General features: G+C 43.2%; 1 protein-coding gene across 6 annotated transcripts in view; it reads right to left on the bottom strand.

The window, feature by feature from the left end:
- The window catches only part of CSNK1G1 (casein kinase 1 gamma 1), a 110,301-nt gene that overhangs the window by 66,422 nt on the left and 26,608 nt on the right, over positions 1-17,271 (bottom strand). The window contains exon 1 of one of the 6 annotated variants that reach the window (XM_049812002.1): positions 821-899. The exons of the other annotated variants lie outside the window; for them this stretch is intronic. The gene's annotated coding sequence lies outside the window, so the exon portion shown is untranslated. Of the gene's footprint in view, positions 1-820; positions 900-17,271 lie in introns of those variants that run through there. 6 annotated transcript variants of the gene reach the window in all.

The raw sequence follows: 17,271 nt of genomic DNA, 5'->3' as shown, positions 1-17,271 counted from the left end.
ACGAAGGGAAAGGTTGCAGCATGCTTTGTACAGATGCTGCCTTGGGAGCCAGTATCAGGTGGCAGATGTGGACACTCTGGAGGTGCTTTTGGTGCAGTTCTTAAGCAAGGACTGAAATAAATATACCTGGAGCTATCCCCCACATCCCAGGACCTATACATACTGGATTATACTCCTTTAGAGGACACTGTTGCATTCACGATTTTCCAGATGTGAATGGCAGAGTGCCTGAATAGCTTTAGATACAAGGTTTGTGTCCTACTTCAGCTGTAGGCATCCACGCAGAAGTTTCAATGTTTGCATGGAAGTCAGCAAATACCTCCAAAGTCAGCAGAGAAATGCTATATGAAACCACCTAAACAAGAAAGAGTCAATGTGGAAGGACATCAGCAATCGAACACTATCGGATACGCCCAGAAACACAACCATCTTTATGAGGGTTCAACAGTTACCGAGACAATTGACTTAGTCCTCCTGTAGCAATACATTTGTAGAGGATTTAACAAGGATGTCTTCTGTTCGTTTCATGAGATGATGAAGCCAACCTACCTACTTCCAGTTATCCAATAATAAAAGACAAGAATTATTACCCATCCACAAACCAGTGGCATGGAACAAAAGCATTAGCCCTTTTGAAATATGAGTAAGCTTTCCCTAGCCTTCAGCTGTGGTATACTTTTATGTCTGGGAAATTTTGTTTTGATCTACGGCATCTGTATACACGGCAGAAGTCATTCACACTAGATCCAGAAAATGCAGGTAGCTGCCAGCTGGAAACTCCAGTTCTGAATATTGAACTAGTCTTTAGCACAACTCTGACCTTTTCTATCCATTTCCATTTGCAGTTCTGCATGTTTGCACAAAAGAGGGCACAGTTCTCCCCAGCTTGAGCTTCCTCCCCAGATTTTTTTTTTTTAAATATACTTCTGCAAAAAAAGGAAAGATTAATTACAGAGAATGCACAACTTAAACACCACTTCACAATTACTTTCCACTGCTTTTGTTCATATATTATTGCAGGCTTCTATATCAGACAGGGAGTTTGGAAGACTCTAAGCAGACTCCATCTTCATAGGAAGGATGCTGTGTCCCTCCACAGTGTATTAGGAGGACCTTGAAAAACTAATAATAGCGTAAAGAAACATCCATCCACGCAAATGGATGCTTCATGCAACGTAACAATCCCACAAAACCACCCATCTTTAACAGTTTATACTAATGTTTAGAACCTAGCTCAGGTTACAACCCACAGGATATTTCACCTAGCCTGTGACTCAGCAGCCCTCTTTTCTAGAATGAAAGCAGATGAATTCTCATTGTCACTCTGCACAAAGGTAGATCTCTGCAGAAAATGTCATACAGCATGTTTGCAGCAAATCCAGGAGTTCTGAAAATCATCAGGTCATCCGAGAACCTCTGTATTGCACCCATACTACCAGTTTGGCCATACCAACCCAAAAGCTGCAGCGTCAAACTCCCAAAACGGTACTAAGTAATGTGCGAAATGCCATTCATGATTAAGTACTGCTGGCCTAGCTATAGACAGAAGAGTTGGAGATGTTCACATACAAGAAATTCAATATTTAGTATTACGAAGCTTTACTTGTACCTGAAATTAATTCAAGATTTAATACTTAAAACTGAATATGGATAAGCAGGAAGCATCCGTTACAGGCAAACAGGATGAACTGGTTTTTCATCATAGACATCCCAACATACTTTCAGCTGCAGTGTTCATTTTGAGGGAGTGAATTAGTGCTGCTTCTCAAAGCTGTTTGTGTAGAAGCAAGCACAGTTGTATTTGCTTTGTGAAACCAGCTTGCAGAAGCAATGACGATGCTCTATCAGATATCAGAAAAGCACTTTATTGGACCCCACCCCAACCTGTCCTGGGAGGAGTTACTTGCTTCAAAACAAACAACGTAAAAGAAGGATAGTCATTGAAACTGAGGAAGTTAATTGCTGAACAGAAATCAAATGTGATGATGATGATGATGGAGTGCTTCCACAGCTGGATCACTAAGAAAGATGAGCCGAACAGAGGAATTTTATGAATAAAAAAAAGTAGCACTTTGGAAAACACACTTGATCTCACCAAAGCCAGACAGGAGAATTTGTTTCCCCTGGAGACCAATGTCATTATTTTCATCGCGTTTGGATAATCCATGGGCAACAACTACAGGCCTTACAAAAGGGTAACAGAAAGAAGTCTCTAGCAAGAGCACAAATACTGTCCAGTTTACGCTTGGAAAAAACAATGCACAGTACTGTGTGATACATGAAAAGCAGCACAGCTCTGTAGACTGAGGAGATACTACTATGAAGGACTACATGGAAGAGGGGCTAAAAACCCTGAAAGAAAGACAAAATCTGCATGACAGGGACTGATTACAGCACAGGAAGGAGGAATGATACAATTTTTATGAAGTTGCAAATGGATTTTTTTTTCTTGCTCATTCAGTTAACAGTTACATGGCCAGTAGAGAGCATAAGAAGAGTCAATATAAGCTAAAACCACTGGAAAGGGTTTCTAAAGAACCCTGATGAACATCAGGTGGACTGGGAAGAGACAAGCTGTTTAAGAATACACTACAGTAGTTTAAGAATATACTACATGATGCCAAAAGCCATTTAACCTTCCTTCTGCCATGAAGTACTACCAGCTTTTGACCTGCAGAGTAGATGGATCCAGATAGTAAGGTTTTACAGCAGAACCTGATGCCTAGGTGCAGATCTTTTCAAAGTTGTTTGGCTACCTGCTATCACAAGACAGCATCATTACAGAAAAGCATTTTACCAGCTATGATAAAATGGAGCTGAAAGCCACCAAAAGGTAAAGGCACAAAATTTAACATGTTTCAAACAGTTCATATGAGCTAGCCCTGATCTTCAGCGATTACAGGGCAGGTGGTGCTCAGTCAGTGCTTGATAACACAAATACATCATTCCTCTAAGGGCTGCTCAAGCCTCTTGTGAACACAAGCTCTCCTAAGCCTCGATACAGCTTCCTCCTCCTCCAGACTAAGTCTGAACTCAGCTCAAGTCCTGTGTGCCAAGTTTCAGATCCGACATCAGAAATACACTGCTTGGTTTGACACTTACACTGTCTTGCTCAGTGCATGTCAGATGAGACAAGCAACTCCATTCTTTTCAGGCAGATTAAGTACAGAGCTCCCACCACACGTTTTCTGGCTAATGAAATAAGATGTTAACGGTTATAAGCTACTAAGCCTTCATCCTTCTCCTGTTCCCCATCTGTATGAAGTCTCCCCAGGGAGAAGCATGGAAAGGTCATGCCTGACAGTCTGCAAACAGTAAACATCATCTCTCAGCTGAAGCCTCCTGCAAACAGGAATTCAGATCAGCAACAAATGAGTGAACCAAGCATTTGAGAACCTCTTTATTATGGTGAACCCTACAAGCAGATCCCAGCTGTCGGTACACTGAATCACACAAAGTTCTTTCATTATTGTTACTACATACTAAACGTGACTGTAGTAAATATGGCATCAAGTATGGCTTTTGAGGACTAACAAAATGCTTGGCTTTGGAAGAGGAGTGGCAGAAGAATGAAGACTAGACTGTAATTTGAATTCAGTCACGTTAATATTTAAAGAGTACTCAGAATGCCAGGACTATTTCCTTCCACGATTCAAACTTTTTCATAACGATTTTCCTTCCTACCTTTCCACCCACTCAGCAAGATTGCTCCTGAAAGTTACTTGCATTTAAACAAAGCTGCATGAAGATATTTCCCTAATGGTGACTCAGTCCAATTCCAGTATTCATTTCACTACAGTATAGCTGGAGACACAGGAACAGTTATTTAATGAAAGACACAGACTTGAAAGGAAATTACTTAAAGCACAGTTAGCTAAGTAAAAAAACAACTTCGTATCCTACACACTTCAAAACACTTAAGACCCAAGATCTAAATCACGATCTCACCTCCATCAATGAACCCGCAGTGTTAAGAGCTACAAACCAGCTTCTAGGCAATGTTGAAGGTGGCTACTGTTCACACTGTGATCAGTAGCACAGTCTAGTGTGACAGAAGGTTTAATTGCTTACCAAGCACTCGTTACGGCACAGAGATGTTGCTCACAGCTCACAGTTTTCTCAATGAAGTCCTTAAGTTTGAAAGCTGCAGTAGTAAAGGACAACGCAAACAAGAGACTGGTGTGAAGAAGCCAAAGCAATCTTTATTCCTACCCTTCAACAGAAAAGCTTGCTTCCCTGGCACTGAGAAATTCTTTGATCTACTTGAGATACTCTGGAGACCCTTCCAAGATAAGAACAAGAGCTGTCAAAGTCTTGGTTTGTGGCACAAGTTCAGAAAATCTGTCCAAACTGAAGTTGTAAATGAATCCCCCTTTCTCCAAATCAAATCAAGCAGACCTGATCCAGATCTGTGTGCTGTTTTGATTCATGAAGGAATCAATACATGCTAGAAATCAAACTGCAAATGCTTGGCACATGGATCAACATTTTAACAAGCAAAAGTAGTTCAGCCCTACAATTCCTTTTTTCTTCTTTTAAGAAGAGACCTTCAAGAAAGCCTCATTTTCTGTTGGGATGCATGCTCTCATCCCGCTCTCTATAGAAACAGGAACTCAATTTCTCAAAGCAACTCCAAGATCGTTGCTTTAGGACAAGGCACATGCCTTCTCAGTGGATTTTCCAACATCCACCCCACATGCCTGTGTAATACTTCTGGTAAGTCTCTTGATCTGGAGAGTGCTTTCCAGACAAGATCTGCTACTTCCCACACGACTTCAAAGACTATAAAATCCTCCAGGGCTCTCAACTGACATGTTATAAACATACGGATATGAGATCATCAGCTTCCACCCTCATTCAGTGTAAAAAGTAGAGCCTTCAGCAGCAGAAAATTTTGCTCGCTTTGCCACAGATTGGGACAAACGGTTCACCCTCTGGAAAAGGTATAGCAGCCAGGATGCAGGTAACAAAGACTTTTTTGAAACCAGGACATACATGATGTGTTCACTCACGTTCTCAGCATCTGCCAACTCATTTTATTAGCTTACACCCTTAAGTTTAGAGGAACAAGCTGGCTTTGTGTCCTCTGCTTCACTGCATACATTAACAGCTTCCTAGGCATCAATGCTCTTCCTATATTACAACACGATTAGTAAACCTTTCACTTGCAGCTTTGCTCTCTTTTACGTGTACACTCATCTCCGTTGGCTTCAGGTCCCTTCATACCTTCTCGTCCCACTGCTTCATCTCTTCCCTTCCATGATGCTCCACTTCTTGTCCTGCTTCTGCCCAATGCTACCTTTCAACTGGCCCCAACAAAAATTTCTTTTTCCAAAGCCACCCCATTACTCACTTCTGGCAAAGTCACGGTTCTACTAACCAGAAAATAAGAGACTTGAGATCTGTCCTGTTCCTAAGGAGAAAAATCGACAGAAAACCAAATATGCTATCTTGGCCTGACCTGGAAGAAGATCCTGCTCTGGTGCTTGGTTATCTACACAAGCTAGTAGGAAGAGAAGATGAGAGGCTGAATGCTTTCTCCACTCAGCCATGAGAAATTTACTCCCCCCCCCCCCCCCCCCCCCCCCCCCGCCTTTTTCTCTCCCACTCAAGAGTTTTCTGGTTACCTAGAGGGTCTTCTACTAGGAGATACTCCCCCAATAAGCCTCCTGTTATGGGAGTGTATTTCAACTACCTGCCTGTATACCAGTAGTACCTCCACATAGAGATCAGCATTCATCTGTGCTTTCCCAAACAGCACTAGACTGACCTGGTTTCAGTGTCCTCAATGTTGTGCAAAACAACAGAAAAACTGAAAAAGTAGGTCAAAATTCTCTGTTGCAGTTTAAAGCTGGTAACAGCATTGACAAAGCTGGCTGCAGACTACAGCATGCAGGTGCACGTGACGTCAGGTGCCCCACACTTGGAAGATTCTTTCCAACCTTGAAGTCTACAGATGCCTTTTAAACATCACGTGTTGCTTCTGTTGAATCACTTGACCCAACAATTTAATTTTCGGCTTGTGCAGTTAGTTTTGTTCAGCACTTCACAGGCGGAAAAAATGCCTTACAAGATGAGACACATAAACAGCATTTAAGTCTAAATTGCTGGGAAGGGAGAAGGATGGACAACTGCAGATCGCTACACTCATTCATTACTCATGAATGCACAGGACTGTCAAGTTGACATCCTACAATTACAGTTTTTACAGAAAGGGATGAACCCGAACAAACTCATACCATTTTCCATCCCAGGGAAGTGAACTTCCATGAAGCATTTTCCTCGATGACCTTGTGAACATGTTAAAACACATTAATTGTTACTTTTCCAAATGAGTCTTAGTTGATCGTTTCACCAAGAGTGATTCAAGCACCCGTTCTGTAAGTCCATTCCTTAATTTTGTTCTCAATACCCTCTACACAAGCTCAGTGCGAAAGCCAAGAATACTAGGGAAGGAAAAAGTAATTTAGTTCTTTCACACGAAGAGAGTCAAAACAAAGAATAGACCGTTTTTCAGGGAAGTGGTTTGTGTGATGTAAGCTAGATTCATTGACTTCTCTTCCCCACTCGAGTTCAAGCCAAACACATGCCAGCAGCCATGTATGCATATTCCTATGTATGTGACAAAGCACTACAGACCATAATCTGTGAGAAAAAGTGTTAGTGCTCTTTATGAAGAGTTGGATTATGCTAAATGAACAGTTGAATGCTTGAATAAAGTGAAAAAATCCCCTAATGAAACCTGAGCTCTGCATATTTTAGGGGTTTTTTTTAGGCTGGGAAGAGAAAAGACTGAAGAGCAACTGCCAGATCAGCTCCCCTCTACCTTCTGAGGCTTGCTGCAGAAGTCAGACACACACCCCTCTGCATAAAAGCCTGACAGAGTGCCAAATCCCCGTTTGTCAGCAGCAAGCACCTCCAAACACTGCAGGTGTTCAGCCCACACACAGCTGTCTGCACACCACCAGCCCCAACGCTGCATCCTCAGCAGCCCCTGCAGTCCCGCAGTCCCTGGCGCTGCTGCCCCGGGAAGGAACGTCACAAAGGTTTTGAGATCTGCCTCCCGATATGACAGTAACTGACCCCAGCTTTAAAAGCCAGTGTTTGAAAGACTTCTCAGACTGGCAAAAAGCATGACATTTAGGATGCCATCTCTGCTTGCAAAATAGGCTGTGTAAGGCCATGTAAGATCAGGTTCCAGCTGAACCAGGTATTTATGAGAATGCTACAGAGGATATGAGAAAAAAAATCTGGCAGTAGCAAAGGGTCTGCAACAGACCTGGGGCAGGATGAGAACCCTGCAGGCGTTTTCTTCTCTGATACACAGGCATCACATATACCTGTATTTTTTTCATCTTAAAATACCAGGCTGCTTAACAGCAAAGAGAGAGCTACAGATATACCTACACCACCCTCTTCCTTTCAGGCAATGGATTTGAAGAAGAAAGGGGCAAAGCCTAACAGAGAAGAGATGACTTCTACACAGCCATGGGCATCTTCAAGGAATAACCCACATCAGGCAGATTCAGGTGCATCCATGGTGGCTGACAGATGTAGTTTGCAGTTACTGCTATCAACAACGAGCAAAGTCCTCGACAAGACCACCACCATGACTTGGGCTCTGGAGCAGGCTTGGATCACTGGCAGCAACATCACTTTTGCAGATTTATAGCATAATTTAACACAGATGCACCTCAATAGTCTACGACTGTTTTATCCATGCACTGCCTGGCAAGGAAAAGAAGCCTGGAGGATGAATTGCAGACAGGCTCAGAGAGCTTGAAAAGACTGGTAAATTTGGCGGTTAAACACAAAAAAACCCACCCCTTTGCACTATCCAAACCATGAAGTGCTTTTTTCTGCTTTCAGAAAGGAACGCAAGTATCAAGTTCAGAGCCAACACAGCTTTCATGGTGTGTGCGTGTGGGGCGGGGAAAAGCCTCTTACTAGAAGAAAAGTCCTCGTGAACTTGAGGAGACAGGGTCAAAGAAAACTGAAAACCCCTTGATAGCAATGGGTAGGGAGAAGCTGCGTTAGTGAAACCCAGGTCAAGATGACAGCCAGCCCTGACTAATTCAAAGAGGTGCTGAGCAGCATTTGGCCACGTATCAAGACAAACACAAGCACTGATCAGGTATGCATTTCCCCTGTGGAAGAACACATCCGTGTCAGGTGCCACCCAGTAGTAATAAAAAGTGTCATTACAAAACAACAACAAAGTGGGATTCAGATGTAAGATCTCTGTACCTCAACTTGAGAAGAGCTCTAGGTCCCCAGACTTGGCTCGTGACCATCTGATGGGAACAGGTCACCTCTCCTCTCTCCCACCAATAGCCAGGGTGCCTCAAAAAGCTGAGAACAAGCAAGGAGAACAGTTTCTTGGTTGCCTCAGATCAGAAGGACACCAAACCTCTGCCAACGTTCATATCAGCTCCTAAAACGAGCTTCAGACACCACTGGCCAGAGTGGTTTCACCACTCTGAAACCAGGTTAAGTAGAGACCTGGGATGATGCTTGCTAATGGCCTGAAGCAGCAGTGCACCCTCTGCTTGGTATTAATCAGCACATAGATAAAACGATGTCCAGTACAGAGCTGCAAAGATCAAAAGACTGCTAGACAGGGAAGAGAACATGTGCTGTATCTTGTCAGTGTAAAGTATCACACTGATGCTGCTGAGCATTTGTACCTGATGGCTCAGGAGACAGAAGAAAACGAGTCTGGCCTCTCACAGCACTGAGCCCTAAATATGGGTGTAAGGGTACTCTCAGTGTCCAAGTGTCCACCACACAAAGCAGCAAAGCCTTAGAGAAAATACCACTTCTGCACAAAAGGAATGAAGTTATGAAGGTGCATCAGAAAGAGGTGCCTTCGGAAATGGAGCTTTATGCAAGTACCTAGTTCAGTGCAAGGGTTTAGGCTCTGAGTGCCAACACACACCATAAATAGGCAAGATTCATCCCAGCTTAGGTGTGTCCTCCAGGGATGAATACCAGCAATCAGCCAAAGCAAATTTGTCTGTAAGAGACCATCCATGTTCATATCCTACTGTGGGAACATATTCAGCATCACGGAAACCGAAGAAGTTGTTCTTCACCACCACACAGCCTCCTATGAATAGAGGACAAAAAGAGAAACCTATAAGAAGGGAACAAGATGAAGAACAACAGTTTAGGTGGGTAAAAGTCACAGGTATACTCTGTGTGGCCTGTGTAGCTAAACGTTAAGACCTGGACTGGCAGGCAAAGTCCATACGTCCCATAGAAAATAGGGAAGCAGACAACCCTGCCAAGTCCGTGTGACTCCATCCCACAGACTCTTGACGTTGCCCAACAGACTTGACTTGGCCCCTGTCTCCAGGTTACTCATCATCAGAAACTCCTCATAAAAGCTGGTTAATAAAATGGAAACACAGTGATATAAGAGATGGTGAGCTGGAGTATCGGCATCTCTTAAAAAAAAAAATAGTAATGGTGATGCCAAAAGGAGAGACAAGTAGTGTATTAAGAGGAAATACAAGAAAACTTGACACTTAATGATTTAATGTAGATGTCTTTTTGTTTTAATGACTGAACTTCACCTTCTCCTTACTTGAAGATACTGCCTTTTCCGGCAGTCATGGGACAGAGGATCAGACCTTGCTGTCACTTCATATAATTAGACGTTTGGCAGGAGTTCAACTGACATTACCCTATATATTTTGCTTGCAACTAAACTATGTCTCAAAGAGGAAACTATGTACCTCAGACCTACATACATAAAGAAATCTCCTCCAGCCTTTAACGTGCTGTTTATTTGGAGGTAAATTGGTGTCAAACAAAGGTGACAAACCTTGCAACCATGTGCAGAGGTTAAAGAGCACAAGGCAGCTGAAAAGGTAAGAACCAAGACTCCTGAGTAATAAATACTGCCTGTTTGGGCTTAATAAATACATTGCTTCAGCCTAAGCAAACAAATCTCAATGCTGCTACCAAGAAGGGGCAGCAGCTGCAAGCACCCCGATTCCCTGCCATCACCTCATTCTCTCCCACCCCTCTCTTTTTTGTAGGGTAAGGTTTTTACCGGTATAGCCCACTTCCATTAAAAACTGACGGAGCTTAATATTTAAGGCGCTGTTACACTCAAAAGCCTGAAACCTGCTGCAGCAATTTGTCTTCCCTTCCCATTATGGGATTATAAAAACCTCCATGAAGTCAGCACTGCAGCTGTGCTACAGCCCCAAAACAAGTTGTCAAAAAAACCCCACCTATCCTACAGGGTAGCATCCTTACAGCATATAAAGAACAATCTTTTCCTTTCTTTCCAAGATTTAAGATTCCCTTTTTTCAGATCTCCCAACTGTGTATCCTTATGAAGCAGCTGAGCTGTCAGAAGAGATTGATCTGAATAGCCTACGCAATTTAAAGATGCCAAGAATTACATGCACGCCAAGCAAAATACCCACTGGAGAAGTACAGCCCCCTTGCAGGAGGGCCAAAAGGTGCTTAGGAGCTCTGTGACAGTTTTTTGAAATAATCCTGTCTCTTGCCTTTTTTATTTTTATTTATTTTATTTATTTCTAAACAAAGCAAAGGTCGCTCCTTTTGCTGGCAGCTGTGAGCTGCCTCCTCCCCAGTGCAAGGTACAGGCTTGGTTACCAGTTTCGTTCTGTGCCTGCAAGTGGCAAGATAGGCTACACCCCCACAAACATCATAAGCTCCATAAAAACCTGCACTTCCTCAGCAAAGAAATTAGGCATAATAATCACAAGCTACACAGTTAGACAGTGGCGTTTGTTCACAGAAAGTAAATGTTTGTGCCTAGTTATTTCCTCAATATGTCAAGGAAGTAGCCTGTATCACCAGCCCACAGTGGAAAGACAAGCAGAAGCCATCAATACTCTGGAGAGCAAGCTACATGGCTTTAAAAAATTGTAATAATTTAAAGGCTTCTGTTGTTTGTTTGTTTTTTGGGGTTTTTTCTTCCTCAAATCTGAAGGTAGCAGGTCGACAGTGCCTTTAAAAGTCTTCATGTGCTGGATGGTTGTTTTAGCTTCTTTCAGATTTATTAGCAAGCACCGTCCCATGCCTGTCGTTTTTCTACTAGTACTTCACAAGATGCAGCTTCTCTGAAAAGATCACCTGCACCACTTGCTGAGATGAGGTCTACGTACTACATCAGGTAGAGCAGCATTGGGAGAGGTAGCCTCTCCACGTTGGCATCCCACGTAAAACCATCCAGCACACTGGGACACATCCGGGTGACACAAGCAGCATAAGATATGGCAACAAATACTCTCTGGTTTCTCACAGCAACAGTCTTGAGATAGGCTCTGGAGGTTTCTTTTGACTGTACCCATCCACTGACAGCATTTGCCTTCATGCACCATCAAGCTCATAAAATTTTCCCCCTTAAGTACACAGTAATCAGACAAATTTAAATTTGCAGAGGATCAGCCTGGTTACAAGACATCACCATCCCTTCCTCATTCACACTCTTATCCTGAACACAGGTTCACAAATATGGGTGACCAGACATCACCCCGCCTTTGCGCTGGGTGACAGAGAACGTGCCCAAGATGCAAGAAGGTGTTAATGCCAGCAAGGACATCTGGCAATCCACAAAATCCCTGCATACCAAGAAAAAACATAGTCCTCTGCCTCCACAAAAAGGCAGCCTGAAGGCAGACAGCAACAGTGTCCTGCCCACCAAGAGCCCAGACCCAGTCCCACACAGCAGGACCACTTGATGACTCTGCAACTTGCTAAGCAGCCCCATTTTTCAGCTGCAAACAATAGCTCCAAAGCCATATCCAGCTTCCGCGGTGTGTTTATTTTCATTATCAAAGCCAGATGTATTCGGCAACACTGCTGCGCTAGGGTCATGGCGGTGGATTTAATTCATGCCAACCCCTGCTACTGATAACCCTTTACCTGCAACTCGGCACCGTCCCACCACCTGATGCTTATTTCTCAGGTCAAGAAACAGTACTTACGTAGTAAGTGAACACCTTGGCTACCTTTTTGCCAGGTCATCTTGCCATTTTGGTTTCTTCCATTCAGATTTGAACTCCCCAGTGCCAGAAGAGGATCATCACTGAAGTTACTCAACACCCAAAACGAGGATATCGGATGCCCAACCCACAGGACATTCAGTTTCGAGCAATGACTGCAAGCAGCAGGAACAAGCAGCACCGACACAAGCGTTGAAGCTCACGTTGTGTTTGATGGAGCAATGTCAGCTTAACGAAACAGCATGCAAGCTAGCAGGGGAAATAAGCTGAAGAGATGTTTTAGTTTCAGAGAGGTAATTTTACATGACTTTTCCTACTTCTCTCCTTTCTCTAGTGTTAAGGACTTTGCACAGTTCATGGCCTGGCTCCTCTGTTTGCTGTAAACTTGAGACATGCCTATGTAAAGTGAATATTGTGCCAAAACAAACAAATCTTCCACCCACTTGCGGTCCAGCAATCTATTAGGAAGGAAAGGCAAGGCACATACCATTAAAACTATAAATACCACCTAGCATGAACATGAGTAAAGTCTTGCGGTTAACAAAAAGAAATATTTTGCTCCGTTCCTCAAGGAATTAGACTTGCATGTAGGCCTTAGCTGTGTTGGTATCCCTGTTTTGCAAGCTTCTAACTCATTGATGTGTTTCAATCCCATTTGACAGAGAATTCAAAGACCTTAAATTTCTCCAGCTATTATGATAAAGCCAGAGGAGAGCAATCCACATGTGTTCCCTCACTGAGAAAAATAATGAAGCACAAGCTCAGTTATGCAGTGTAACACAAAAGAATGCACATGGGAGAGGAGTCGCTCATCCTTGTCCACAAGAAAAGCTTCACAACTTGGGTCTTATTAGATAGTGGATTATCCAAACACTGAAACCACATTTCCTAAGTGTTCTTTAAGTCATTTACTCCCTCTGCTACAGGATCAGGATTCAAAAGACCTTAGGGCAAAGCATGGGTATTTGTATCTCATCTAAGATATCCTGATGGGTGCAACCTTCCTCCCAAAGCACACAGTACCAGCTAGCTTTGCTGTTGTTCTTCATATATAAAATGAACACACCAGTAAGCATATAAGCTTGCTTGCTATTCAAGTAAGTGAGAGTGAGCACTCAGCAGATATTTCAAATTGGGCCTGGTTACCACATACATAAATGAAGGTTTAAGGGAGCACAGAGACAGAAGCAACTACATTAAGTGCAGCTCCATGCTACTGTATTTTCCATCCTATAATGACTTAAAAATTAGTGACACTACAGAGACAAGCCTAAAGATTTCTCAAAACCCAAAACAAGTCCCTGTGATAAGATTAAGGCAACTCAGATGAGTTTGGTGCAAATAAGGTGTCTTCTAATCTCTACTTCCCCTGCATTAGCAACAGAGCGAAACCGAAGCCAACGCCCAAAGCAACAAACAGTAAGCAAGGAGCAATGATCGAAGGAAGTCCTTGATTCCTGAAGTTGGAGGAGAAAGCTATTTGTTCTACCCTTTCACACTCATCTAGACTTAAAACTTAAGTTTATATTTTAAAATGAAGTAGAGATGCAACACAGGTACTTGCAGAGATTTGTAACCAAGGAAAGCACATCCTAAGGATAACATTCCTTTGCCCTGCAAAGCATGGCCTTGGACTAGTTACAGCCGGCAGATTTCTTCACGTTGAGCTTCAGCATTTATTTCACAAGCACCAATCTTGTTGAGCCCAGAGACAACACCTTATTCCACCCTATTAGTTTTCATATCATGATCTAAAACAAGAAATGGTTTTTTTTGTCCCATGCAGAGACTTACCTCCTAACCATGGGAGAAGTCGGAGTACTTACACTACCAAGCATCTTTCTGTCCTCTGAAAGGCACCAACCTCCTATCCAAATCCTTCCCCACTGCCAAATCTTCACTTCAATAAAGGCTGAGCTTCGAAGAATACATTGCTGAAACCCTGTCTCCCTCAACTACAGATCACCTTTAGGTACTATATTAAAACTATTTTCAAGATGAATTACTTCATTACAGTGCCTGTTCCCATTTCATGCAAACAATATAACCTTGAGAAAGCTGAAAAAACAAGCCCAATTCTTCAGCTTACAAGGCAGGTCTTCCACAAGGAAAGAGCACCTCTTGATATACAATGCCTAGTATTTGCTCATACATCAGGCACTTTTCAAAAGTCATCTTTTGTGGTTTGAAACCTGAAAATGGCTCCATATTCAGCTATAAAATATCCCTTTGAATCACTGCATGTGGAAGAAAATTCATGCTATTTCCAGCTTAGTCTTCTTGGTCAGATTGTGAAAACCGGCAAGTGGCACAAAAACATTTCAGATTTCTCAGAAGAAATTCATGCCATGAAAGTGCAGGTGCAATCAGAGCACGAGCAAGCACACCGAGATGCACAAAGGGCGCATTTGGCACAATAACCTATCTTAGATGGCTGGTAGCAACATCTAGCCAAGACCACAGGAGCATGGGAAATGTACAGCAATGCACTATATTGGAGCTAAAGACTTGAAGACCGTTTCACAACCTGCAGTGATATCAATGCAATGATGCTAGACTGATTTTCCCCACTGGAATGAACATATCCTGCTTCTTTCTGAATCTATATAGCCTTCCAATATCCACAGCTCACAGAACTGCTCTGCAGCTTGCATCAAGTGAGGTATCTCATCTTGTTTTTGAACCTGCAATCTTCAGAGCTCATTCGACATTAACCAGCATTCTTGTTCACAGGACCAGCACTATGTCCCTGAAGACAGCATCCCAGAAAAAGTGAAACTTGACACAGTTTCAGCGTGGCCAACTTAGACATCTGCATCTAAAAGGTCTTTTCTTTTTCTAAGTGACATTTCCATTGATATGCGAGAGAACAAGAATACTATTTTGTCACAGAGACTGTACAGATCTGATTCTCATTCAGCTGGAGAAGAAAGTTTAAGAGAGGGGGACACTGAGGACAATCTGATATCTGCTGCCTTTTAAAGGAAATGCTAAATATTGGACTTCCCAGCATCTGAAGACTCAACATTAAAATAGAAAATAAACTCTCAACCATGGTGGTCTGGCTATCATCCCTCTGCAGGACATATCTCAGGACAAGGCAAAACTGCACATGGAAAAGGGGACAGCCTACCTAAATATAGTCAGACCCTTGTTTGTTATGGATCATTGCTTGAGCACATCTATAAAGTACCCCTCAGATGTCCAACAGCTGCCACAACCTCCCAGGGGACCTCGCTTCATTACCTGCACTCTCTAAAGTGATTTACTACAACACTACAAACCAATGCTGCTGCTTGAAGAAGAGAAGATGACAGCAACCAGGTATTTGCCTTTAGAAATCACTTACCATTACCTGTCAGCTGGCTACAAAGCAAATAGAATAGCCCCTCTCTGAAGCTTATGTGCTTTTCTTCCACAGGGCACATGTGCAAATGCAGCAGAGTACAATCTGGGACCACTCACACTGAAGGATTTCTGAAAGGAAATAGAAGATGCCACTCCCAGGAGCAGTTTATCTGAGCACAGCTGAGTTACAGCAGCCAGCAAACCAGTGCTCATTAGTGGGGCTGTTCATCAACGATTCAACCACATAGAAGCTAGCTTAATTACTGCTCAGACTCTTGGTTTCCCCTGAAATGCTACCAAATATAGGTGACAGTGCCCACATATCCTCTGACCTCTCTTACACACTTGCATGCTGAGAAAATAAAAGGATTAAGATTTTATAGCCTTTTACAGAAATTATTCCCTAGATTACTGTGGTAGGTGCATGTTAGCAGTGGGTTTTTGGTTGTTTTTAGGAAAGGTCAGTTATACTGTACCACAATTTCTCCAATTCATGTATACATATAACAAAGCAGCTTATACCTGATCTATGTGGTGATCAGATACATATCGTACCAATTCATAAGCTTTAGTTTTCCTGGTGGTGGGGGTTTTTTTCCAGGAAAGCAATCAGTGAGACTAAGCATCCATGCACTGCTCAAAAACAGCCTTCACAGATCTATTTACGACAGCACAACCACAGAGTTTGGGTGCGAGTCAAAGCTCCATATGTACTCTGCTTTGGTTTTGATCTTATAGTAGCTCAGATACATGGTGACATGTTTAATATTCAATCAACTGCAAGTGCTGAAGCATAGAAAGAAGGTTCAAGGTGATGAGAAAAACCTCCAAAACCTTAGAAGTGAAACAATTAAGCATTTACCTCCAGACTTCTCATGACCCAAGGTAAGAAAACAGCAAGCAAACCTTTTTCAGACAGCCATGGGTTTATCCCAGCAACATTTTCTATCCACTTGCCATGTTCTTCCTAGTGACTACCTTCAGGTGTATCACCAAGTGGCTCCACAAATCCTCTACAGCACCCCACAAGTCTGAAACGCTGCTTCCACATCACAGAGTGGTTCAGACTCCTCCACCCCATCCCCAGGGATGTAACAGACCATGATTAGTCTAGACTATAGCAGCCTTAGTAGTTTAGCAGCCAGGCTGAGACAGGCTAAAAACTGAAATTAAGGAAAGACGAGGCAACTCCAGCCCAAAGGAGCCTCCCAGAGTCGGCAGCTGTAGATCAGGGTCACAGCTCTTCAGCTACAGGGTAACACCCTGCCCACAAGATACAAGATGGCTTCACAAATGGTACCAGCAGCACACTGGCATGCTACAACCTGGGGAGCACAGGACAGACTAGCAGTGGGAAGCACAGAGTCCAAGTACTCCCAAGCCTGGTACTGGGTAGGAAGGAGAGATTTATACCTTCTATCCTCAGAGAAGGGACAGGCAGAGCAGAGCAGTGCCTGAGGGTACCATCACTTCCCTACTCCCACATACCTCATTCTGAACTTGCCTGTTTCCATCTTCCTACTCTGACCATGTCCTAGGTACAAGGAAGGACAAAGTGGGCGTCAAAGTCAGGCTTTAGGGGTCTCCTGGGGGCTCAAGGAGAGATGAGCTAGTTAGAAGAGCCGAGTAGCCCCTAGATTACCAGAACAGACATGCCTGGTACATACACATCAGACTGCTTATTCCATTTAACATCTAGCTACCCTATCAGGCATCTTCCATCCGTCAGACATCCTCAAGTCTCTCCATTTCGCCACCTCCAGCACTCGTTTGACCTCTCGGTGAGCCAACTCCAGAACTGCATGGCTTTGTCACATTCCTGAGCTGAATCCCTACTGAGAGATTAAAAAAAGCCTCAGAGACAGCCCAAGGAAAGGTACAGGTATCATCCTTTTCAGCAGCAGCAAGTTGTCACCCGCTATTGCTCCATTAA

This window comes from Accipiter gentilis, chromosome 10 (assembly GCF_929443795.1).
Source record: "Accipiter gentilis chromosome 10, bAccGen1.1, whole genome shotgun sequence".
NCBI lineage: Eukaryota > Metazoa > Chordata > Aves > Accipitriformes > Accipitridae > Astur > Astur gentilis.
Note: the sequence above shows the minus strand (reverse complement) of the source record. Positions and strands in the feature narration are given on the sequence as shown.